This window comes from Tasmannia lanceolata, unplaced genomic scaffold (assembly GCF_043159265.1).
Source record: "Tasmannia lanceolata isolate RefF3 unplaced genomic scaffold, GAP_Taslan_0.1 ptg000037l, whole genome shotgun sequence".
Classification (NCBI taxonomy): domain Eukaryota; kingdom Viridiplantae; phylum Streptophyta; class Magnoliopsida; order Canellales; family Winteraceae; genus Tasmannia; species Tasmannia lanceolata.
The window spans coordinates 49,251,851-49,277,698 of record NW_027518714.1 but is presented as its reverse complement, the minus strand read 5'-3'; the positions used below and the strand labels follow the sequence as shown (position 1 = coordinate 49,277,698).

The 25,848-nt window shown below is 38.9% G+C and overlaps 1 pseudogene across 1 annotated transcript in view; it reads left to right on the top strand.

Moving 5' to 3' along the window:
* Nucleotides 1-25,326, top strand: part of LOC143861519 (uncharacterized) — a 36,564-nt pseudogene extending 11,238 nt beyond the window's left edge. Inside the window, exons 4-7 of the transcript XR_013239969.1 lie at nt 12-152; nt 5,449-5,555; nt 14,132-14,203; nt 24,604-25,326. The product of XR_013239969.1 is annotated as an uncharacterized LOC143861519 (transcript). The remainder of the gene's footprint in view (nt 1-11; nt 153-5,448; nt 5,556-14,131; nt 14,204-24,603) is intronic.
* Nucleotides 25,327-25,848: the final 522 nt, after the last annotated feature.

The window sequence follows — 25,848 nt, the reverse complement described above, 5'->3', positions numbered from 1 at the left end:
TAAACTTGCAGAGTATTGACAAGCTTGGTAAAGCTGGGGAAACAGTGAAGGTTGCTCCTGGGCATTTTCGGAATCACCTAATGCCCAAGTTGCTTGCTGTTCCGAATATTGAGAAATATGCTTACCTTATGAGGGAGCAACGCAAGGGCAAGGTTTTCCCACCCTTCTCTTTCCATATATCATCATCATCATCTTTTAATATGGTCCATTTCTTAGATTACTGCATAAAGATCATTATTTATATGTTCAATCTCATCTGTTAATTGTGAATTTGAGCTATTGCCAAAAAAAAATTTGTGGATCAGATCATAAATGCTGCTAGCGTCTGGTAATTTGTAAATATTTAGATGTGTGTCTCATTTGTCATGTATGTGTGGCTGATGCGCATGTGTAGAGACCTACACATGCAATATATTGGATGTGGTACATGCATACAAAGCTGGCCTGCATTTAATAGAACGAACATAGTACAACGGAGATTTGATCTGTTATTTGTCCTTGCATAACATCTTGGGATAGCTAGTAGGTTAAGGTACAATCTAAGAAAGGCTTGTTGATACTGTGTTTAGAATCTTGCCTTCCATCAATTACTTTCTAGCTTCAGTAGGAAATTAAGAAAATAGTTTTATGTAGCTGGGATTGAACCTCCGACCTCCTGGTTGAAGAACAAAGCGTAGACAATTGAGCTAGAGGCTCAATCCCTAAAAATTTAGTATTGTGAAGTTTAGAAACAAGTAGTATATTGAGGTCTTGCATAAGCAAAATACAGAAAATGCCAACTACTGCATCCTGGTTTACTTGGATCAAAATCGTACTTCGCGTGTTGGATTTATACCAACTTAATCCTATGGTAATGTACTAAGACAGATGTCTCTAGTTAAATGGCAAGAGGATTGCAAACTGATTAAGGTTGGGGGTTTGGACCTTTGGGTATTAGGAGATTGAAAGAGATGAATTATGCTCTTTTGGGTAAATGGCTCTGGAGATATGGTGACGAATGTCTAAGCTTGTTGGCATTCGATTCAGGGTCTATTCAGGGTTAACTTTTGGATGATTAATGGTGTGGAGACTTCACTCTAAAGAATTTGTTTCCTGATATCTTCAGCATATGTCGTAAGAGGGAAGGATGGGTCAAGGAGTTTATGGTGCACGGGGATAACAGATCAGCTTAGAACCATAATCTCAGAAGACACTTCTTTGACTGGGAATTCGAAAGTCTTTCTACATTGTTGGAAATTTTGGAGTCGCAATATGCCAGCTGCTTTGGGTCGGGTAAGAGGGTTTAGATCTGGTGCACATCTAGGGAATTTAGTATCAAATCATTCTACCTTCACCTATCACCTGGCACGGGATCTTTGCAGGGGCCAAAATTTGGTCCATTCCAGCTCCTACCAGGGTTTGTGCTTTTGGGTGACGGCAGTGCTGAACAAGATCCTTACAATCAAACCATCTGCGAAGTCGTCATATGCTAATAGTGGATCATTGCGCTATGTGCTCAGAGGCAGGTGAGACAGTGGAGCATCTTCTTTTGCATTGCAAGTTTGCGCGAATCGTCTGGAGTAAAGTTCTTGTTAGGTTTGGCATGAGTTGGGTCTTCCCTGCCAAGTAGGGGGGTATTATTTCTGCTTGGACTCTTTCCCCTTGGAGGAAGAAAGGGAAGATCCTGTGGAACTTATCGTGGTTGGCAACAATTTGGATGCTATGGAAGGAAAGAAATGCTAGGATCTTTAAAGGCACAAGTAGAAAGCCGTATCATATATTTATTAGGGTCATTGCCCTATCCATCTCTTGGGCTAGGTCCCTTCCTAGTTTCAGATTCATCTCTGCATATGACCTTTGGTATGGTCGGAAGTATATCTCCTCCAGCGGTGAGAGTGCTAATCGAGGTGGGCCTCAGTGGAACCCTTCTCCTCTTGGATTTCTCAAATTCAACTTTGATGGATCCTGCTTGGGTTACCCGGGCCCCTCAAGGATTGGAGGTCTGTTAGGATTTAGGAAGGGGGCGAAGATTTGGGCTTTCTCCGGCCCGATAGGTTGTGCAGACTCAAACGAGGCTGAAATTAGAGCGGCGCTCTAGGGTCTTAGATTCCTGGAAGCCCAGGACCTATCTAAGGTTATTATAGAAGGTTACTCGCTTAATGCTATCGAGTGGCTAAAGGCATCAAGGCTTTCCCTTGGAGATTCGCTCGTTGGATTGATGAGATTGAGGATCGTATCTGCAGATTTGAGTTTTCTCTTCAAAATGTTAAAAGATCCGCCAATGAAGAAGCGGACAACCAGGGACAGAGTGGCAAGGCAGGACCTTGTTTTTTTTGACTCCCCCCCTCTCGCCTCTGAGAGTGTGGTGTTGGTTGTATCTTTTTTTTTCTTGCTCTTCTTTTCCTTTCCTCTTGCTCGCTAACTAGCTTGGTCGGCCTTGTATTTGTTCTTTTTATTAACGATATATTTTTGCCATTCAAAAAAAAAAAGTACTTAGACAAAGCAAAATTCAAATTGTACCCTATCCAATGCACCCCAAGCATTTTCAGCATATTGAATCTGATCAGGGAGGCGGATAGTGTTGAGCATGAAGAGCATTTTTTTTATGACATTGGGTATCCCCACCCATTTTTTAGGGCAGGACTATTCCCTACGGATGCGCACAATCACCCATAAACCACGTGTATCGGGTAAGACCGGGGGGATTCGAACTCGCGTCAATGGGGAGCATACCCATGACTTTAAGCCAAAGAGCCACACCTGTATGGGTTTGAAAAATCACGCTAGAAAGAGGGCATAAAAGACACGCGTTGGCATTTCCTATGCATTTGTGCTTCTTTGCAAGTTCATGCTTAAACCTATAATGCCGTATTTTGATGCTTTATATAAAAAATACATGTTTGTGTACATATTTAACAAAGTTGATTGTTGTCGATGAGTAAGAATGGAATTATTGTGATTACTGCATAGAAGTTACCTGGATCAAATTGTTTTTTTTTTTGAAAGGTATTACCTGGATCAAATTGTTACTCAACGAGTTGATGTGCTGAGCAAGATGGGTATGATGGATTGCTTTTTTACATGAGGAGAAGTGATGACCAGGCTATGTTTGCTTAGTGAGTGAGAATTAAAGATTCAACCTTCTTATTGGGAAGTTGGGTAGGCTGGAATGGAATCTCCAACATTAGAAGTGATGACCTCTTTAATTTCTAGTGGAGAGTGGAAAAAAAATTCAACGTTCTTATTGTCAAACTGGTATGCTGGATTTCACTCTGCAACTTGTGGGGGCCTTTTGTAAGTGTAGAAGAGAGAGACCATTGAGGTGGTGCTGTGATTTTGTAATTAGTTTTGGTTATTTTTCAGTTTTTGTTTATTTGTTAAACTGTGAAACAACCAGTTACTCCAAAAGCTTAAGCTGTTGGAGAGGGCGTTACTTAATCTTTTATACTTTAACACTCCCCCTCATGCGTGGCCCCTCCTTTTTAGGTTGGCCTACACGTGGCACATGTTGCCCCTCTTTTGGGTTTGGCCATTGCATGTGGACTTTTACTATCAAGGAGGTTTGGACTCGGGACCTTTGGCTCTGATACCAACTATCAAAGCTTTCTTCTAAGCACATGGGAACTTCGGTTCTGATACCATGTGAAACAACCGATTACTCCAAATGCTTAAGCTGTTGGAGAAGGCGTTACTTAATCTTTTATACTTCAACATTAACGAAGTGATATGGTAGTACTTTTATCTGTTTTTTTTTTTTGACTTCAAGTATGTACATTTGCAACTTTGGGTAAGGAGAAATTACTTTTTTGCTTCTCAAGATTGTTTAAAGTTTACTCATGATTAAGTTAGTGGATCTTCTTGAACATGAATAAGTGAAGTTTATTACAAGTTGGTACATAAAGTTTATACTGCAAAATTGTGGTTTCACCTGTTTGCATCTAGTCCTGTTTCTTCATCATACTAATATAAATATTTGATATTTATATTGGAAGGGCCCCATTAAGCCACACATACATCTTTTTTTTAATCACTTGAAGCTTTTCAATTCTGATGTTAGAGGGTATGTTTACTTATATCATTGCAAAACTAAGATTTAGTTTGGTTGCTTAAAAATGGTTATTTCTGCTTGATAGTTCTACTGTAAAATTCAGGTTTAAAGAAGGGATATTTCTAGCTTTTGGCTCAGGTTATTTCTATAGAGAAATCTTGGTTTTAAAGAAGGGATATTTCTGCTCAATAGCTTTCTTCATCTAGGTTTTGGATTCTAAACCTAGTCTTGTGTAAAATTGATCAACCATCCCTCTTTCTCTCTCTATATTCCGGGGGTGAATTTCATTACTTAACCCAAATGGTGGATTTGGAATTACCATTCCGTTTGATGGGAGAATCGGAGTAGGAATAGATGGGATGCCGAATCCCATTCCTGATTCCGGCAATCCAAACCCACCTTAATAGTTTATTTTCATTCTTTTCCTTTTGATATTATTGCTATTGCCGCTAAGAAAAATAATTATGCATATTTTCTTTGTTCCTAGACAACAAGAAAATCAATGTGAATCCCTGAAGGATAGGCAAGCCAAATTAAAATACCTTGAACTGTAGGACACTGCAACACTTGGAAGAAGAAAATATCGAGTATGGATTAGAATTTTTTTTTGAATGGCATCGAGTATGGTTTAGAATTTAGATTGTTATTTGCTTGAAAAAAATTAGATTTGTTGTGAACAAACCTATTGAAGTCACTACCCAACAAATGACTGGTTTGGATCGTGGGGAAGAGAGGGAGTTAGGGAGGAAGGCATGTTTTAATGAGATTCTCCCCAAAAAAGATGCGATTTGGTTTGGATAGAGGGGTGTTATGAGTTCTAAGAGATGCGATTCTTTTCAGTTGAGAGAGAGAGCAATTTTCGAAGGATTAATATTTCAAAGGAGAGGATTTACTAGTTTTAAGAGATGGGACCTTTTTAAGTGAGAAGGAGAGGAGGGGGGAGAGAGAAATATCATCATTGTTCAAAAGATTAGTGTTTTCACGCCAATAATAGTATTGGAGGGAGAGATTTTAGGGTTTTCTCTGACTACTATCGTTAAGCTTCTAACCAAAAGGAAACTCAATCTATAATTAAAGTAAAATTGGTAAGTGATTTTTTTGAAAGCAAACTGGTACTTAACAAAATCTTTGGGGAATTCTTGTAGATTCATTTTGATGTTGGGGGTTTCTACTAGTTTTCCCCCTTTTTTGGTTGTTTTTATTTGATTTCTTTTCATGCAATTCCTTTGATTTTGTCGTGTTTTTTCTCATGGCTTTCCTGAAATACTAGTTAGAAATGCTCGTGCACATTAGTGAAGCCTCCCTAGCATAATATTAGCTTAACTGCTGACTTTTATGATATACTTCAAGCTAGCGCTTCTTTTGTTCTCATTTTAGATTGGCAACGTGTTGCATTTACTTTATGTACCTATTTTGATCAGCTTTACGAACGTGAAGAGGTTGAGCCTGTAGCGGTCGTTCCAAAAACCAAGGAAGACAAAATGAAGAATATCAAGCAGCAGCAAGGAGATTAGATAATGCTCGCCTGGTGTGTAGTCTAATTTAATAGTTGGTTGGGGTTTTACTTTACATATTTTTGAAATGTGGCTAATTTAGAGTTTCGTTTTAGCACAATATATATCTATTTTGTCTATGCATTTTTTTTATTATAGTTGGCTAAAAGACTATTTATACTTATTTCTATACTATCATCTGGTGTTAGAATTCTGTGTTTGAGTTGATTATCATTGATATACATATATCGGTGCTTTTGTGTTCCTGGGAAGTATAATGCTGTATATTATTTGTCTGTCGATGCAGAAAATAATGAAATAAAACAAAAATCTCAGTAAAATATGACAAGAGAACAACAGAAGAACCGTGCGAATCAAGCTTTAGAACTTTTTCTTATAGCAAAACACACCAACTAAAACACTTCAATGAACAGAGACATGAACACTAACCTTCTCTTTCTCTACACGCACGCACGTGTGTGTGTCTGTCTCTAGTCCGCCGACCAAAAACACAGTGGGCCCACGTTGTTGGAATGATCCAAAGCATTTGATGGGCCCTGTCATAGATAGGATGTGCCCAAAAACTCATCTCCATAAGATCATCCTAACCCTTCGATTTGTGGACGTTGAAAATGGACGGTGGAGGTTTAAAACACAATGGGCCCACGTTGTTTGGATGATCCAAAGCATTAATTTGATGGGCCCTGACATAGATAGGGTGTGCCCAAAAAATCATCTCCATAGGATCATCCTAACCCTTTGATTTGTGGAGGTTAAAATGGACGCGTATAAACCTCCCCAAATCTGTCCATTTTAACCTAAACAAATCGAAGGGTTAGGATGATGCAATTGGAGCTAATTTTTTAGGCACACCCTATCTATTTCAGTGCCCGTCAAATGAATGCTTTGGATCATCCAAACAATGTGGGCCCACTATGTTTTTGGTCGGCGGGCTAGAGAAGGTTCTATAGTCGACCGACTAGAGACACTTTTCTCATATATATAATATATGAGGGCGAAGTTTATGAGCTCTAGCTCAGGCTGAGCTAGAGCTCATAATACACCATCTCCCATAGTTGTTTCACTCATCCAACCCATTCATTCTATAGGATAGCACATAGATAGGGTGTTCCTAACAAACTATCTCCATACCATAATCCTAACCATCCGATCTATAGGAGCCTAATTTCTAGCCATCCATTTTAAACCTCCACAAATCATAACCCTAACCATAGCCATAACCATAATACTAACTATAACCTATAGAATGAATGGGTTGGATGACTCAAACAACTATATAGGACATATGGTTTCTGAGCACGAGCTCAGAAACCTTTTCCTAATATATATAAGGTAATGATATTTGCACTACCATATTTAATAATGGCACTAGTCACTTCATTTTACACTATTGTGTCTGGATGATGATAGCATCTTGAGTATTGTAACTGAATTTAAAAGCTAATTAAAAAAGTGTAAAACAAAGTGACTAGTGCCATTATTTTTTTTTTTTTGAAAATTGACATAATTCATTAATATTGAAATAGCATTCGGGACCAGGAGTCCCAGCCTGCATTACAAAGTGTCAAAGACAACTGGACCAGGCATACCTGGAACCAGAAAATAAAGCATCAAAATAGGGCAAGAGCTATAACATGTCACCTCTTGCCTTCTTCCATCCACTAGCATCCTATCTTTTAACATTACACCTGAATTTTCTACACCCTATACCATCCTTCAAGATAAACCCCAAAATTCTGAGTAAATACCCTAAGCCCAGTGGACAAAACTCTGAAAGACTCACTATATCCAAAGAAATTGATAGCAGAAAAAGATCCAGAATTAAGACAGTCTAAGCGAAAGACATAGTCTCTCAAGCCAAGACTGTGGAAGTTGCAAACATCTGAATTCAGACAATTCACTTTCTTGCTATGAAAACCTGACCTTGTATCTTGGATAAACAGAGACGTGGTAAACCTGCTCCAAACCCTCCCTATACCAACACCTCTAGCCTCCCAACATTCTAAAAATTTTCTTAACCCTCTACAGACAAGATAAATATGGGGCAGGATTACACCATAGGCGAATGTCCAAGAGGTCTATCAAGCCCAGGAGAGTCAACTTCCCAACAAATTACTCTTTTTCTCCATTTGTCTGCAGCCTAACGGACCAAAACACCTATTTCCTGCCCTATTTCCTCTTAACACTATAATCCATTCTTCATTTCTTTCTTTCATTTTTTCTCTTCTTTTTCCTTCTTCTCTTTTTCTATAAGATTTTTTTTACGGACCAAAACACCTATTTCCTGCCCTATTTCCTCTCAACACTATAATCCATTCTTCATTTCTTTCTTTCATTTTTTCTCTTCTTTTTCCTTCTCTTTATCTATAAGATTTTTTTTACACTTTCTAGACCAACTAGCTACCGGGGCCGGAATGCCTTTCATTTAGGGCTACTACCCTCTACCTCCGTCTTTCCAACTACTTTCTCCGAACAGACCTCTCTTCTTTCCTTCAAATCTCTTATTGCCATGGACCGAAACGATTCTTAGTGGCTTCTAGATCATCATCAAAACCTATACCAAAAACATCTCCTAAAGCTAGCAACTCATCCAATTCCCTCAGTAGGAAGAACATTGCTTTCTCCCGACTCCAAAATTTCCTCAGTCCTTGTACCCTCTCCATTTTCTTCAACCTCCAACCCCATCCGGACCCGAACCTCCATACTGACTTCCCTGTCTAGGGAATCCCTTGACTCTTGGGATTCTTCTACTGAGATTGCTACCAATTTTTCCAGCCTCTCGATCTCCGCTGCCTTGACCTCTTCCCAACGCTGACGACGAGCCCTTCTCTCCTCCTCCAAGGCTTCCTTAAAAAATGGAAGTTTATAGATCCGAACGTAAGCCTCTTTAGGGTCAGTCATCCCAGAGACTTTCAGAAGACAATCCTTGTTTGCCATAACGTCCTTTTTGAACTGTTTCCACTGCTTCTTCCAGATTCACATGGAGATTTTCCTCGGTGTAGGACACTCTTCAGCCGCCATTTTTTCGTCGTATTCCAGGTCTTTAAGAAATTGAAGGTCATGTACATCAAAAGAGACTGCCTTCCTCTTCTTAGAGGGGAGGGCCCAGATTCAAACGACATTTTAGGGGAGAAAGGTTTGTCAAAGTCCTTCAGGGGAAGACTAAATTTGGAGGCTAAGAGACTCTACTTGGTTCTTCCTTTCTCCGGTAACCCAAAAGCCTTCTTTTAGAAGGGAAAGGCCCCCTTTAGTGGCTAGTAAATGATTTTCGATACGCGTGCCTTGCCCCTTCTGACCTACTTTCTCTCTCCGATTCGGGGTACCTTTTTTAGAGGAGTTGACACGAAACCCTTTGATTTGACTGATGCTGTCATTCAAAACTCTTGAACTTCCCTTATTCTTTTTGCTTCTAAATAAGCGATTTTTAAATTTTACCGGCTTTTCTACTAACACTGACTGTAGATTGAGACAATTATAGAAATCTTTCCCGGAAGCTTTTCCGGAGCTGATACAAGATTTAGCTTTTAATGGCTGCTGACATGCCCCTTTACCAAGCCTGACAAATTTCCCTTTTAATGATGGAATTATCCTTTTTGATTTATTTGATGGTTTTTTCATTCCCGATGAAGAAGATAATTCAAAAGTTGGGGAAGATCTGTCCAACGGTTCTTTTACCATGGAAATGACAGATTTACCCCAAGGAATTTCCGGGTGAGGCCCTTCCACAGGGAGGTCAACCATAGGCGATGTATCATCGGAGGCTTCTAAGTTAGGGGCCACAGGGGAGGAACCCCCCTTCGCCGAATGATCCTTAAAGGACATAAATGCCTCATCTATCATCTTAACTCCAATCGGATAAATAGTGGAATCTACCATAAGGTTTATAAATGATGGTAGATAGTTCCACATCGATGTTAATACCTTAACAGATGCAAATTCCAGACAATTGTCATGACTACTAGACATTTGTGATTCCAAAACTTGTCCAAAGTGCTGACCCAAAACCTCCGCCATGGAAATTGACCAGGCATGAAGTGGTATATTAAAGAACCTAAGCGTCACTGTTCTTGCACCAGCATTTAGAGCAGGAGACCACGGTTGAAGGGAAACAAGGTATCCTCCCAAAGCGTCTCCACCCCGCCGTAGGACGGACGTAGCCTGACCCTGAGACTCAAAGCAGAATAGCACCGTTGAAGGGCTAATACAAAACGGTTGGCTAAGAAGAGGAAGGGCCCACTGTCTCCTCGCCCAAGTCCAAACTTCTTCCAGCAGGGACCTGTTTCTCAAGGTGCCTACCAAGCAGCTTTTTAGGGTCTTCTTTCTATCGTTAATCAGATTTATTGGGATAATGATCAAGGGGGTTTTCTCATCCACTATAAGTAGATGATTCTCCTTGGGAGTGGCCTCAGGAACCGACGATTTAACCTCATCTACCTTTTCCTTATTTTTCGGTCCAGAACATTTTCTGCAGATACTTCATGAACCAAAATTGTTGTAGTTACACTTCAAACACTTCCAGTCGCTTCCATTTTGGTTAGGAATGATCCTCCTTCCTCGAGCAATACTATTTCTGAACTCAAACCTCCTCGTCATCATATCCAAGTCCTCTAACGGGCCGGCGGTTGAAAACTTCTCGAACAGACATTTTCAAGACTTCTTTACCCTTAAGACTCCCCTGCTCTATTGCTGTTGTTTCCATTTGCTCTGTGATTGAATCACTATTCTTGACTAGTACCATTATCAAAACATGGTATTGCAGATTTCAGTCCCATATATATATATGTATGTATGTATGTATAAATACGCAATTGCACGCACGCACACACATATCTATTATATAAAGAGGAAGGTGATTTTTCTCACGATAACATGGCAGCCTTCTCTTCCTCATATCTATGTGGAAGCTAAAAATTCTAAAAACAAATACCTAGCAAAGTCGGGCAAAACTTGCCGTTTCCTTTCCTAATTCCTCCTTTAAAATACGCCGCTCTTCTCTCTCTTCAAAAAATCGCAAAATATCGCTATACTTCTAAAAAATATCAGAGATATTTATGACTATGATTTCAGCCTTCAGGACAATGAACATATTTACAAAATTCTATCAATAATTGGAAATCCTCAAAACCACATTTTTATGCTTTATATTTAATTTTAAAAACTCTATAATAATTAAAAGATTCTTGCATTTTTTTCAAATTAAATGTGAATTTTCTGAAGTTGTGAATTTTCCTAAGAGTTCACTAATTTCTCATATTCTTAAATCTCCTGTGGTAGAATATGTGGGATCCAACAGTTAGATTGGGTTAAGATCTCACCGTTGGATCATCTTGGAGGTAGATTAGGTTAGTTGGGTAAACGAGGGAACTAGATAAATTAGGCAAGTGGATTAGAAGAGGCAAGCGATAGAGATTAGGAAAGTAGATTTGATTAGATAGATTTGATTAGGATTATGTCCTTCTAGAATTATCTTGATTCCATTCCATGTTTATCATGTAAGTGCTCTATATAAGCACACACTGATCCTCTTATAAATGTATCCAAGTTTAGTGCTGTCTCTAGAATTTATCATGGTATCAGAGCCAACGATCCTGCGCTGACCACAACGCTAGCGAATCCGTCCTCCGGCAGACAGCAGATCTAGCCTTCCGTCCGGCCACCATCCATTGAATGCTCCGCTGCAAACCTCCATTTAGTTTTCTCCAAATCAGCAACCCTCTATTTTTTCCCTTTTCTTCTCATCGTTCTCATCATTTTTTTTCTCACTTGTTGCTGTCGATTCTAAGAGGCTTTTCATCAAGCATCTTCAATGCAAAAACCATCATCCAACATTGATGGCCGGTAGCCCAGTTTCTTCAACCTTTGGCAGAATGGATGCGGTGCCTTAAATCTGAACCCTCAAAATTCTCACCAGTTTCTTCTCCTTCACCATCCCTCACAATTTGTAGAGCTATTCCATAGCCCTTTACACCCATGGTTTTCACTTGGTCTTTGGTGTGTTTGCTCATTCAGTCAGAGAAGAAGAGGAGATAATGGCGGTGATTTCCACCCCAACTTTGGTTCAAATACTCCTTTCGCCTGTGTTTTTCAAATCACATACAACAACATTGATAATGGCACCCCTATATTCCATTTTCTTATAATCTTGTGTGCCAATCCCTTTCAAAAAAAAAAAAGGCCTCATCACCCTATTTTGTTCCAACAACACCTTCTCTAGTTGCCACCCCTTTTACAATTCTTTAGAATGCCTCTCACCCATCTTACGTGACAGAACCCCAAATTGATAACCACACTATTATATCTACACTTTATCTTTGCATTGTCCAAATGATAAGAAGTTTCCTGTTGTTATTTGTTGTCGTCCATCTTAAGTCACTAGTTGTCGCTTATCATCCTTCTTCCTTACCTTTTTGAGTCGTCCCCTTAATCTAGATTTCCATTTTTGTGTTTTGTCTTATTTCAGTTGAGGTGCTTCATTTCTTTGAAGTGCGTGCCTCCTTTCGGTTGAGGTGCTTCATTTCTTTTGAAGTGCGTGCCTGAAAGAGAGTTTCCAATACCATGAGGATCGATAAAATTGACCCATGTTGTCTTGCCTATAAAGGCCCATTCTTGCCAATTCTGGCATTGTATGGTCCATAGTGACCATTTCCAGAAGGTTCGGTATTCAAAACCGGCCAAAAGACTCGCCCATTCCGGTTTGAGTCCAATCCAATTCATTGAAGCCCACTTCGTGGCTCATCTTGCAAGCGACACATTCTTCATCAACAGAAAGGGATCTTCATCTTTGGCAATCAACATCAGGCAGTCAATATTAGTGGACATTCAGTAGTATCATCAAACTCTTTCATCATCAGAGGATCTTCATCAGTGTTCAGTACATCAGAAGATTTGACGGCGTGCATCAAATGTCCAATTTCATTTTTTTATATTGGGGAATTTCGTTGTAATCAAACGTATGTCGATTTTTCAATCCACATACGTTTAAGGGGGCATATTAGAGAATAAAATCAAATCAAGATCAAATCTTCTAGATTTGATCTGATTGGGCTATATTGAGTAGTTGGATTGGATTAGGCAAGTGAGTTGGATTAGGTTAATCTTTTTCCATAGTTATCTTATTCTCTTGCTATGTTTATCATTTGAGTGTTCTATGAAAACACTCCTTATGTTTATTGTAATGATTCAAGTTTAGTGAAATCTCCTAAATTTAACATGGTATCAGAGCCAAAGGTCTCGAGTTCAAACTTCCCGGATAGCAAAAATCCACATGCAATGGTCGGCCCAAAGCGGGACCACATGTGCCACATGTTTGCCAAGTGGGCCACACGTGCGGGGGAGTGTTAAAGTATAAAAGATAAATAACCCCTTTCTCCAACAACTTAAGCTTTTGGAGAAGTTGGTTAGTTAACATGGTATCAAAGCCAGGTTCCGATCCTGGGACTTGTGGGTTATGGGCTCACAGTTGGATCATCTTGGAGAGTTGGAGGTATATTAGGTAAGTTGGGTAAACGAGGCAACTAGATAAATTAGGCAAGTGGATTAGAAGAGGCAAGCAATAGAGATTAGGAAAGTAGATTTGATTAGATAGATTTGATTAGGATTATTTCCTTCTAGAATTATCTTGATTCCATTCCATGTTTATCATGTAAGTGCTCTATATAAGCACACATTGATCCTCTTGTAAATGTATCCAAGTTTAGTGCTATCTCTAGAATTTATCATCCTGAAATTCAATATTGTTTAAAAACCCATTGTAATGGGGATTGAACCTATATCCTTATACCTGGTGAACACATGAACTTTACTGTCATTCCATGGTTTTCTTTGTGTTCTATTTTGAAAAATAAATTCATGTTCTATTTTGAAAAATAAATTCATGTATTTACAAATATACATGTAATAAAAAAACACATGCAATTTTCTTTTTTGATTTTTTCATGAATGCTTACCAAATATATATATATTTTTTCCGAAAGTTGCTTCACCAAATTAGTTCCAAAACTATTACTTTTTGACTGTGGCATGCAATACCTCTAAACTTCTCTGCTGCTTAGGAGTTGGACCTCAATGGATTTTATGGACTTGCCGTCTTGATACTGTGGGAATCTTGGTTTTCCCAATGCACTAGGAGGAAGCCTGTAGGCGAAGTCAGCCCATTCTGCTTTCCTTGACTGGGCCATAGCCACCATAGGAAAGGCAATCCAGTTTACCGTAGAGAAAATTGTATTTAGAAAACCTGTCTGTAGAACTTGAAAGGATATGACTGCCGCCTTTTACCCTTTTCAAAAGTCCTTCTAGTTGTTTTGATCAGAGTATGGACTTTTTGAAATCACTGTCTTCATGAAATTTTTTTAAAGGATTCATTAGCCGACCCCAACTAGTTTGGGACAAAGGCTTAGTTGAGTTGAGTTGAGTTTATGGACTTTTTGAAAACAGTCTGATAGTTTGCACCCAAACTAATAAAATACACGGAACTGTGCCACATAGTTTGTCTGAAACTCAGGTGGGGCTGATGATAATTTTGAGAAAAATATCAGTTTTATGTTGCCTCATTGCACGATAGGGTAATGTAGCTAGTATAAGTTTCTTACAGGGGCTGAGGAGGTTCATCAAGGTAGACAATGAATTGCGTTCACCTGTGACAAAAGATGAACTTGTGGCTGAGGTATGCTAATTTCCTCTGTTATGACTAACTGCTATTTCGTATAAAAAGACATTTTTTTACATGGAGCTCTTTATTTATGTGGTGCCAGTAACAGAATATGCCTCTTGACTGCTATTTGGTGGTATCTTGTTTTGGGTGTACATTGTGATCCAATTATAAAGTAGAAAATACCCTAAATTCAGTGTTAATACCCTAACTTCAGTGTTCTTTATTGACTAATCAACAACGTGGAAGAAGAAATGGAACTTCTGATAATGATTATCTAACATTATCTTTTTAATTAAAGCAGTTATGGTTGATAATGATTATCTAACTTTTCTTCTGTTTTCATCCTTGTTCGAAGCGGAGAAGCTGTCTTCTTTGAGAAGACTTTGGTAAAAACTTTGGCAGTTCTATTTCTTTTTGTCACATGATGTCTTTAATATGTACTTGTTTGGCGTGAACATGGAAGATAGATGTGTTTGGAAAGTAGAGTAGTGGATAGTTGGGATCCGTGGATAAACATATGGTGTTTCTTAAACCTATTCTGTAAATTTCAGATATATCGTGGAGAAAATTAACAAAATATGTATTCCTCAAGTGACGACTAGAAAATATGAATAAAGCTGGTTTCAGTTAATATATTCCTCAATAAATCCCCTTGTTTTAGGAAGCAAGCTCCTGGAGTCAATTCATTAGGTTATCGGTCTGAGAAACTAGCAAAATTGCACCAGTGAAATGCTGAAACACAATGTTTTTCTTGGCACCCTGTATTGTCTGATACAATGTTACAATACGTATCAGATTTTGAGATGTCTGATACATTCCAGAAGTCCAATACTTCTAAACCATGGATCCATGTCTCTCACATGTTATCTTTTGAAGTAGCACTTGGCCACAAAAGCAACACAAATCAAATGTTTCCTTTGTGGCAAAATGATGTAGCCTGACTGTGCTTGCAGGGACGTTAGACCTGGTTAGAATGACAATCACACTTACTAGTACAAATTGGAGAAGTAAAAGGAAAACCGTGGACGTTTTGCCCTTAATTGTATTTGGTCGCAACAAATTTCACATGCATGAAAAGAGAAATCACACACATAAAACGCACTGAGATCAAATTTCCCTCTTGCGAGAAGAGGTTTTATTAATTTTGGTAGGGATCGTACACTTCTGGCTTTATTAGCCGTTAATTACTTTTCTTGAAGAAAGAAAAACACCTCTGATTATCAATCAAGAGGTTCCCTATCTAAATACAACTTTTGATTATCATCCCAATAAGAGAAGCTTTATGGAAACTCTTAGTGAATGTGAATTTCCTTTAATCCTGGAGAGAGAGTGAATTTGACTCTGACGATTTTTGTTTGAGTTATTTTCGACTCTTTTGTAAACCGGAAACCTTTGAGTTATCTCAGATGATTTTATTTAGACTTTTTTGTAAGAGAGTTCTCCGAAAGAAGAACTCTCTTGAGTTATTTCATCTTTCTCTCGGATCTCGGCAAAGAAAGGTCTTCTGGCATCTTTCTCCCGTACACCGGAAAAGAAAGGTCTTCTGGCATCTTTCTTCCGTACACCGGAAAAGAAAGGTCTTCTGGCATATTTATCATCTTTCTCACCGAACCCCGTAGAGAAAAAGTCTTTGAGTTTCTTTATTATCTTCCTCCCCAGACCCCGGTAGAGAAAGGTTTTCTTTGCCTTTTGAGTCTCCTGGAAGAGACTCAAAAGGATTTCTCTCCTTTTTAGAAGAAGTCTGCAAAAATGGAAAAAAGAATTGTTAGTTCTGGAAGTCTTTACCTTTTATTTCTTTCTTTGCTTCCTTCTTTTGCTCTTCCTTTGTGTAACTTCTTTCCTCTAAAAGATGCGATCCTTTTTTTCAAAGATCGGATATCTATTTATTAAGGTTGCAACTTGGGTCGGGTTTTACCCGGCCCAAAAAAAGCATGGGTCGGGTTCAAAGTGGTCGGGTAAGTAGTTGGGTCGGGTTTCCATTTTGCAAAGCCCGAGTGATTCTCAGGTCGGGCCGGTTTTAAGGGTAGAAAACCCGGCCCGACCCGAAGACCCGCATTTTTTACTTTTTAAATATTATAACCTATAAGTTATAATACGTAATAACAAATCGTCAAATCGATATGGGTAACCCGTAACTCTCATCTCACCAACAAAAAAAGGAGAAATCAATTCGTAACCCTAGCCCCCCTCTCTCTCTCTGACTTCCGCCTTCGTCTCCCCTCTCTCATCTCACCAACGGCGGGAACCAAGGTCTCTCTCTCTCTCTCTCTCTCGGAGCAGAAGCGAGAAGGGGGTTTTTTGATTTTTTTTTTCAGCCAAAGTTTTTGCTTCATTGCTAGTTTGGGTTTTGCAGGCTGTTCTGCAACTGAAGAATAGAAATCTTGGGTTTTCCAGGTAATGGTTTTTTCTTTTTCATAATGGAAGATTCCTGGGGTTTAGATTGCCTGATTTTTTGGGGTTTCTTCATGGAAGTTTTTTTTGGGTTTTCTCTGTAACGGTTATTAGATTCCAGAGCAAAATCTCTTGCTCTGGGTTTTTTGCAATCATCATTTCTTCCCATCAGCATACTATTGTTAGATCTATCATTTTTTTTTGATAATCGGATGCCTGTTGAGGTTAGAAATCTGCTATGGATTCATCTTTAGCCCTTTTGTATATTTGCTGCTCTTGGGGTCAGATTCTTTTTTTTTTTGGGTCTGATGGCTGGTTTTTGAAGTTAAAAAAACGGTGTATCTTTGGGCATTTTGTGTTCTTCAAAGTTTATATTGGGGGCATTGGCAGATGGTTATGTCTGCAATATCTTTTGCAATCTTTCTCTTTTGTGCACAAATATTTCTTTCAAGTTGAATTGAAGTTCTCTTTTTTCAAGGATAGGAATGGATGCATCTTTGGACGTTTGTGTTGTTTTTCAGATGTATCTTTGTATTTCTTTATGATGTCTTGTGAGATTTTTTAGCCTAGTTTATGTGTAAAGAGGATTTTTACAACTGTGTAATGTGGTTCTCTATATTTGCTATTTGCTATCTTCTCTGTGTTTTGCATAAATATTTAGTGAGTAGTCTTTAAAAGCTTACAGATCAGTCTGGCCACTAACGAGTTGATTGAGAATTAGAAAATGTTTAAATCATACTTTGTCTAATCTTATCACTTATCAGCATGTTTCAATCAACATGTTAAAATCAGGTTTAAAGTGGGTTTATAGAACTCTCTTGAAGTGGTTGGCAATTGCCACCTCACCCCTTATCCCTCAACTTCACGATCTACACTTCTTCTTTTGTGGGGAGTTACACAACTTCTTTTTTTTTTTTGAAAAGTGAACGACTCACTTCTTCCTTGGCGAAAGTTACTTTATTCCCTAAAGTATAGGGATTTCTCTTCCCTTAGTCGTAGGCACCCCTTTTTTTCTCTTTATTAAAATAATTTGACTTTATACTTATCATTTTTCACTTTAGGTAATAAATTAACGTATAGTGATCCCCTTTTTCTCTCTTCTTGATTTACTAAGGGATTTTATTATATTTCCTATTTTATAAAATTTCTAGTCCAACAGTATTATTTAATAAAATCAATAAAAGTCCATTACAATGCTTTAATAACATCTATTTATAACAAAAACAAACCCTAAAAGCAAACTTAAGACCTAAGCAGCTAATCTCAAGTGTACATCTAAAGTAACCTAAATAAAAGTAAAAAAATTGATAAAAATAATCCTAAAATAGAAATCCCGTAATAAACATGCACCACATCTATAAATCTGCCATAACTTCTTCAAATCATGTCCAGTGTTCTTGGGCTCATTAGATAGGTAATCGAAAAACCTTTCTAATGATATCAACTTCAAGCCAATCGAAATAGATTTGATGCCTAAAAATAGATTTGAGCATGCAATCTACGGCTATAATGAATTCTTGAATAGAAATGAGCATGCAAGAAGTTGGAAGCTTTGCTGAGTAGGAAACAAGTTGCTGGAGATAAGGATCTAAAAAAGGATGATGTTTTATCCTTGGATGAGGAACGCTTGGAAAATGAAATTGAGCGCCTCCTTCGGAAGCTTAGGAAATGTGCGTATTAAGGAAATTTTATATCACTTTTTGGATGGTACAGATTCCGGAAAGATTAGATATCTTTTGGACTTGAGTAGTTGGTGCTCTGGGGAGTGGTTTTGTCTTGGGGACGGATTACAGTAGTGTCACGATCTTCTGCTGTTGTCCTAGAAGTATTAACCTAGTAGCCTGTTATGTATGTAAAGGGTGTACGTAAAGGGGGACCACTGGTCCCATCCTTTTGTAATTTATATTTGATCTATAATATAATATGTCATCTTTCAAAAAAAAATGTGCATGCAATTTACATCCATCTATAATGAATTGACAACAAACATGCAATCTACAGCTACCATGCTTGGGAAACTGAAAAGCAATCTATGACTTTGTGGATGGAAATGACGCCTAAGCATGTGGGCCACTTGGGCGCTCTTGGCTTTGAGTTTGAGCTTCTTTGACCATCATCGTACGCTTTGGATGTGCCCGATTCTTCTCAAATTTGTAGTCTATGATCTGGATTGCATCATCCTTCTCGAGTTGGAGAAAATTCGTCTTCGGATTTGAATAATCCGAAGAGCACATGTTCTGAAACAAGTCTTCGAAGAGCACATAGTCTTCGTTGTTCTCACCTGCATCATTCTTCCATTGTTTAATCCTCGAGTTTTGAAGGATTGAAGAACGATTATCAATCAAAATTTTCGATCAAACCATGTTATATAATCTCTAAGATGAAAATATATTCTGTCTTGATCTTCAACAAGCTTAAAAGCCATGAGTATCCATGGTAGGCTTCAACACAGGATCTAATAAAAGTGTTTCAATCTCTATTGATCCTCCTCATGTGATGTTAGATCTAATTTCTTTTGGTCCTTCGTTCATTATTTTACTGCCCACATCAACTATCACTTCAAGTGATTTGTTGATCACTTTGTCACCATTAAAAGTCAACAACTCATTGCTTGAACTTTTAGGAACGATTAAATATCCATCGTCTGAATATTTGTCGTATATTGATGGCGACTCTCAATTTACATATTCTTGCTCTAAGTAATAATAGAATGGTTTCAAGTTTGAGTTACCTTCTCAATCTTGAGACTTGATTTCTAACGCCTGGAATCACCTCCGGCAGCCTCAGCCGTCACTGGTCGTCGCGGCCGGTAACCTTGTAATTGGGTAACCTTGTAATTGGCTTACGGTGTCTACGACCGATCTACTATTTTTCGTTACATAAGTCTGAATTGATCTCAACTGCTCTATGAGTTCCCCCACCTATGTCAAATCACATCCAAATCGTGTGATTTTGGGCTCGTTAGATAGGTAATCGAAAAACCTTTGTAATGATACCAAAAGCAATCCAAACAAACAAGATTTGATGCCTAAAAAATAGGCTACAAATAAAAATACCAAAATAAAAGTTCTGGGATGGAAATGGACATGTAATCTATGGCTATAATGAATTGACAACATACCTGCAATCTACGACTACCATGCATGAGAAATGGAAAAACAATCTATGGCCATGTGGATGGAAATGACGCCCAAGTATGTGGACCCGCTTGGGTGCCCTTGGCCTTGAGCTTCTCTGGACTGCATCCCAAATCCCCCACAATTTGAAAGGTCAACTTACAATAAGATTTTTTTGAATGAACCCCATTTTTTTTAAAACGGAGACCGAGATGGTCAAGATACAAGATACAAGAAAACCATTAGATAAAAATACACGAGGAACCAAAAGAAATCACGGTGGAAGAGTCCAAGAGGGCCAAAGATTCTTTCGACAACACCAATTTAGCCAAGCTATCGGCCACCTCGTTTTCCGGTCGACGGACATGCTTGAAGGATAGATCCAAAGATCTAATGCAATCTGAAATCTCATCAAATTATCTATCAAATCTCCAAGGATTCCTTTGGGTCCCATTAAGCCACTTAATGACGTTCAAAGAATCCCCTTCAACCACCACCCTGTCCATCCCATTTGATTCCAAGAGCGTGATGCCCTGATGGATTGCATGAACCTCGGCTTCCGAAGCATCCGCTACCCCTATAGGACCCGCAATGGCCCATACAATCTCCCCTTGGCCATTTCTTAGCACCCCTCAATTCCCGTTGGATTGGAATTGCCCAGACTAGATCCATCAAAATTTAGCTTAAGGGAGCCAATAGGCGGAGGTTCCCACATTTGAGAGACAATTTGCTTCTTTTCCACGCTCATGCATACTTCATTCCATCCCTCCCAGAGGTTGTACGCTGAAACAAATGTAATGGATGGGAGAGATTTTAGCATGAGATAGTGAGGGCTATCAGTTTAATGAAAAGGAAATCGGGTCCCCTCCCGTGACCCTTGAATAACCTCGCATTTCTTTCCTTCCAAAATACCAGATAGTGGCTAGGAGGGACACTTCCAACAAAATTTTCCCGTTTTTCTTACAATGGACCGAAGACCAACTTTGGAGAAGTTCCATTATTGATTCAGGGAAAACCCAATGGATGCCAAATCTTTTGGGCACCTTACTCCAAACTGCCCTCGCCACTTTACAATGTAGAAGAAGATGATTTGCCGTTTCTTCTGCCTCAATGCATAGTGCGCAATGATATGCAATTATTATTTTCCTTCTCAAGAAGTCCACTATCTGAATCCTCCCAAGAAAAGCTGCCCATCCAAAACTCTAGGAAGGGCTTGGATTGTCCATACTTTGGCGATTTTTATAGACGCAGGGCATACAACTAGTTGTAAGTAAAAATATTTTATAGTGAAGTCTCCCGATGAGTTCCAGATCCAAACCCTCTTATCCTCCCCAACTTGCTTTACATAACCTTCTTTAAGGACTTCTAACAACCTGGCTATGAATGTGATCTCCCAATCAAAAAGATTTCTCATGAACAGCAGGTTCCATACCACCTTGCCATCGCTTTTATTTATGCAGTCCTTTACAACCCCATCCTTATTTACTGCCATAGCAAACGACTCCGGAAACATGACTTTAAGATGTTGATTCGAACACCACTAATCCCCTCATAGACGCTGAACCTTATGCCAGCGGGTTCCATACCCCTTACAATAACAAATTATGGTTGTAGTTTACAAAAAGGAGAAGTGAGCGATGAAGAAGTGCCAACAACGCCTACACTTCAGAGACAAAAAAATGAGTTTGTCTTCTTGGGGAGAAAGCTAACCCAATCCATATATTGAAAACAATTAGCTCTCTCTCTCTCTCTCTCTCTCTCCGAGTTTTGTTACTTATTTTTCTTATCATCCATTTCCTTTTCTCTTCTTGCTTTCCCCCATTAATCAATTCTACCATGATAATTGTGTTCAACCCCTGGACATTGGATTGAACAGAGACCAGGTTGTTGACATGATTCAAGAGCAACTCGGCCCTTTATTTAGGCCAATGACAAGGCCGATTTATAAGAAACCTTTCCCTGAATGGTACGATGCACATATTCCATAACCTAGGGGTTAAAAAATTTCTGAATTTACATATTATTTTAGCCCTTTTAAGTCGTGCTATAAATGCTTCCATAGACTCATTAGGTTGTTGTTTTAGCCTAGCCAAATTGGAAATATTTACCTAGGGCTCTATTTTGTAGAATTGAGAATGCAGTAGATATTCCATTTGTTGCCATGTTCTTACACACTTAGGACTTAAGTAGGTGGTATACTTATATGAAGCTTATGTTTATCAGCCCGACATCAGATTGTATGATGAAATTTGAGCTTCTAATCCCTACAAATTCTGGCATATCAACCCTTTGAGAGTTCAAGAACAGCTCTTGACAGGTAGAGAAACTGAACCTATTATGCGAGAAGGGAAATACATCAAGGGTGTGGGTATCGATCAGAAAATATCTTACACCTATAATAATTTGAGAGTTTGAAACCTATTGTTTTAGCAGATGGCAATACTTAATGAAGAGAAACAAAATTGGAGCGACCTTTTGCGCCCTCACACCAGAGGTCTTATATCACTTATATGATAAGCAAACCAACCTTAATCCTGCGTGTGTGTGTGTGTGTGTTGAGAGAGAGAGAGAGAGAGAGAGAGAGAGAGAGAGAGAGAGAGAGAGAGAGAGAGAGAGAGAGAGAGAGAGAGTAATAATTGTCCAAATTACCTTCAAAATATGGATGAGGCCAGATTTAGTAGTCCCCAATCTCGTCATCCCAAGTCCAGTTAAACCTTTGTAAAAAAATATTTCAAACCTTTTTAATAAAACCTTTTAAAGCAAAAATCTTTTAAACATTTTAAACTTTTAAACAAAATCCTTTTCAGCTTGTTTTCAAAGTTAATAAAACGGTTTTCGAAAACCTGACGAAAAAAACAGTTTTCAACCAATAACAAGGAAGAAAATGATGTTGTCGACAGCACTATGAAGTCAACGCTCTTATGGGAGTATATTTCATTGGACACAGGTTGTAGGTAAGGACAATTGCCCTCTCGAGCTTATAAGCCTCTTTTCTTCCGCAAACCCTTTTTATTGATTCTTTGATTATTTACTTGTGTGTTGACATCTTAGCATAGCCTTTGCCTTAATCACATGCTTACTCATATTTTATTATAGTGTTATCTGCTTCCTTGTTGCATTGATCACATGCTTAGTTGTAGTACTATTTACTTCATTGCTATGATCATATGCCTGTTCACATGATGATTAGATGTAGCATTTATTTACTTATCTTATTTGAATTACTTGTTTATTTATATGCTTAGCTGTAGCGTTACTTGTTTAGTCTCTCCTTTGATTATTTTATTAGTTATAGCTCTTTACTGTTTACTTATTCATTATATCTTGGTTATCTGCTTGGATGTAACTCTTTTACTGTTATCTGCTTATCTTATCTCATTATATCTGATTACCTGCTTAGATGTTGTTGTGCATGTGGTTGTTTACTGCTTTCTAGATGTGATGAGTTAGGATTAGAGGATACATGCAGTAGGATAATTTGGTATTGGATCGGCACTAGTCTTCTCTGCCTCCCTATTACATTTGTGAGAGGGGAAGACGACAGACTTTAGTGTTCATTCCAATGTCAGGTGATACTGATATCATCCCTCCTTAGGATTTGGATGTTTTTTCTTTTCATTATTCATCCTCGGGTTATGCATGCTTAGGTAGATCGTCTTCTCGGGGATGCCGGTTCCCATTTCACATAATTTTTGCCCAAAATTCTTCGAAAATAATAAAAATGGCATAAGAGACCGAGTGCGCTCGGACGAGTGAGGTGCCTAACACCTTCCCCACTCGTAACCAGGCACGAACCCTTTCTTCTCTGGTTATCCGTTGCAACGGAGTATATTTTATGGATTCCAAGGCCTTAATCCCTGGATGGCGACTCTTCTTTGTTTTTAGGTACGTCTTGGTTCCGAGCTTTGACTCCGAATCAAGAGGTAACGCACACGCCATGACTCATTCTGTGAGGGCGCTATATTTTGAGAGAGCCGCAACGGAGTTCTCTTTCTCATGTGGAGATCGAAGGATGAGGGGATTCGTCCCCCGCCGTCCAAGATCGTGGGTACACACATGTTTACTGAATTCTGCCAAGAGGCTCTCTCTTGCTTGCCTCCCCGTCCACCGCCTACGGCCCCAATGGTTCCTCTTGCTCCTCGTGGTCATCCTGAGATGTCCGAAGAATATAGTGAGGAATAGCATGAAGATCATCATCCTCTGCGATAGGCTACTGTCAGGCAGCCCTCCCATAGTCATGTGAATCATGTTCGTTCAGGTCAGCAACGAGGGTTGCCTCCTACTTATGATGAGCAGGAGGCGACCTTAGTGCAGGAGCTGGCCGCGGATCAATTTACGGAGCTTCAAAGGTAGATCCGAGAAGTCAAGAAGGAGCTCAAAAAGTTGTATGCAAATGATATCCTGGATAAGTGGGAAAGGGAGTCTTCCTCACCATTTACATCCTATATTATGAAACCTTCGGTTGATACAACGATAGACCTAATGCGGTTTGGGTACTATGACGGTACGACCGACCCGTTAGAATTTTTGCAAACTTTTAAGAGATAATGTCTCTTCGTGGGCGTTTGATGGTTTCATGTGTAAGGTGTTGCCTCTCTACCGAGGAAGAGTGCCAGTGATTGGTATTTGCGTCTGAAGCCTAACTCGATCAGCTCTTTTCATGAGTTTGGTAGACAATTCACTACACGATTTGCCAGTTTGGTACCGTCATGACCTAGCATATGCACTCATCGCCCTTCGTCAAGGGAAGAATGAAACCTTGAAAGATTTCATGATTAGATTTAATGCCGAACTATCTCAGATCGGCAAAATCGATATCAAATGGCGATAGATACATTAAAACACACCACCAATTATCAGAATTTGAAGGTGCACCTCACCCTCTAACCACCTCGATATTTTCAGGAGCTTGCATCTAAATCCAACAAGCGCATTCGAGCAGAAGATGCTTTCAATCGTGATCGGACTAGAGATCAAGCAGGTCCTAGCGAAAAGAGAAGAGAAGAGCCCAAAGCACCGAGCAGGCTAAGGGCAGATGACAGACCAGCAAACCGGAATGCAGTTCCTGTCTTTGAAAGACTCGGATATACTCCCTCGAAGGTTCCCTTATCCCATGTTCTTTTCAAAATAAGGAATAAAGGTATTCTGGTTCCTCCAAAGAAAACGAAAAAAAATTCAAAGAAGCATACCGCAGGAAAGTACTACAATTTCCATTCAGATCACGGTCATGATACAGATGACTGTTACCATCTTCGGGTGCGGATTGAAAAATTGGTCGAAGAAGGCCAATTGAATCATTATGTTCAAAATCCGCTTAAGATTGAACGGTCTCACCCTCGTTCAGAAGTGCATTAGCGCTCTCCACCCCGCCGCTCTCCACGACATTCTCGGATTTTGAACATGATTCAATTATGTCACCACACTCCGGTCATGAAATTTTTTTTATTGTTCTATTTAACACACGGCACCAAAAAAAACGATGCTGTTAGGGACATCTTACAACGGGTGCATCATCAATAGCAGTTCTCATTTTAACGTTAGTTTTTGTTACTGTTTTTTTAACATAGTGCCCCTTGTAAATCACCATAAATCCATTAACAATTGCACGGCCTGCGCCTCTAAACTACTATCGTGATTAAAAATTGATCATTTGGATTGATCTTGATGGTAATTGACCATCTTAAAATGCTTGTTCATAACAGTTATAGTTTTAAGCTCATCGGAATAGAATAATTTGCCTGGTAATCTTTTCAAAACATTTCATAATGATACCTTCTCATAATTAAAAGTTGGAAGAAGGAAAATAAGAAAAAGAAAACCACATTGTATTAGCTGAGGGCATCTCACATATTGATAGCAAAGGAGTAGTACGCAATTTTTTTTTTATTGAAGGAGAAGACAATTAACAATCCTGATGTGAATTCACTAAGAACAAACTGCTTTGAATAGAACGAAAGACTTCCACATGCAATTTGCATGTAAGAAATAATAGCTGAAAGGGCAAAATGCTTGATTTGCCTTGAGAATGCTGACAAATTTTGAATCCTACTTTTTTCGGATGAGCGACTCTTCCTTTTCTATTAAGGATAAGGAAGAAGACCTTTAAGTTTTCCTATTTTATTCATATTCTTATGTTTTGATATTTCCAGT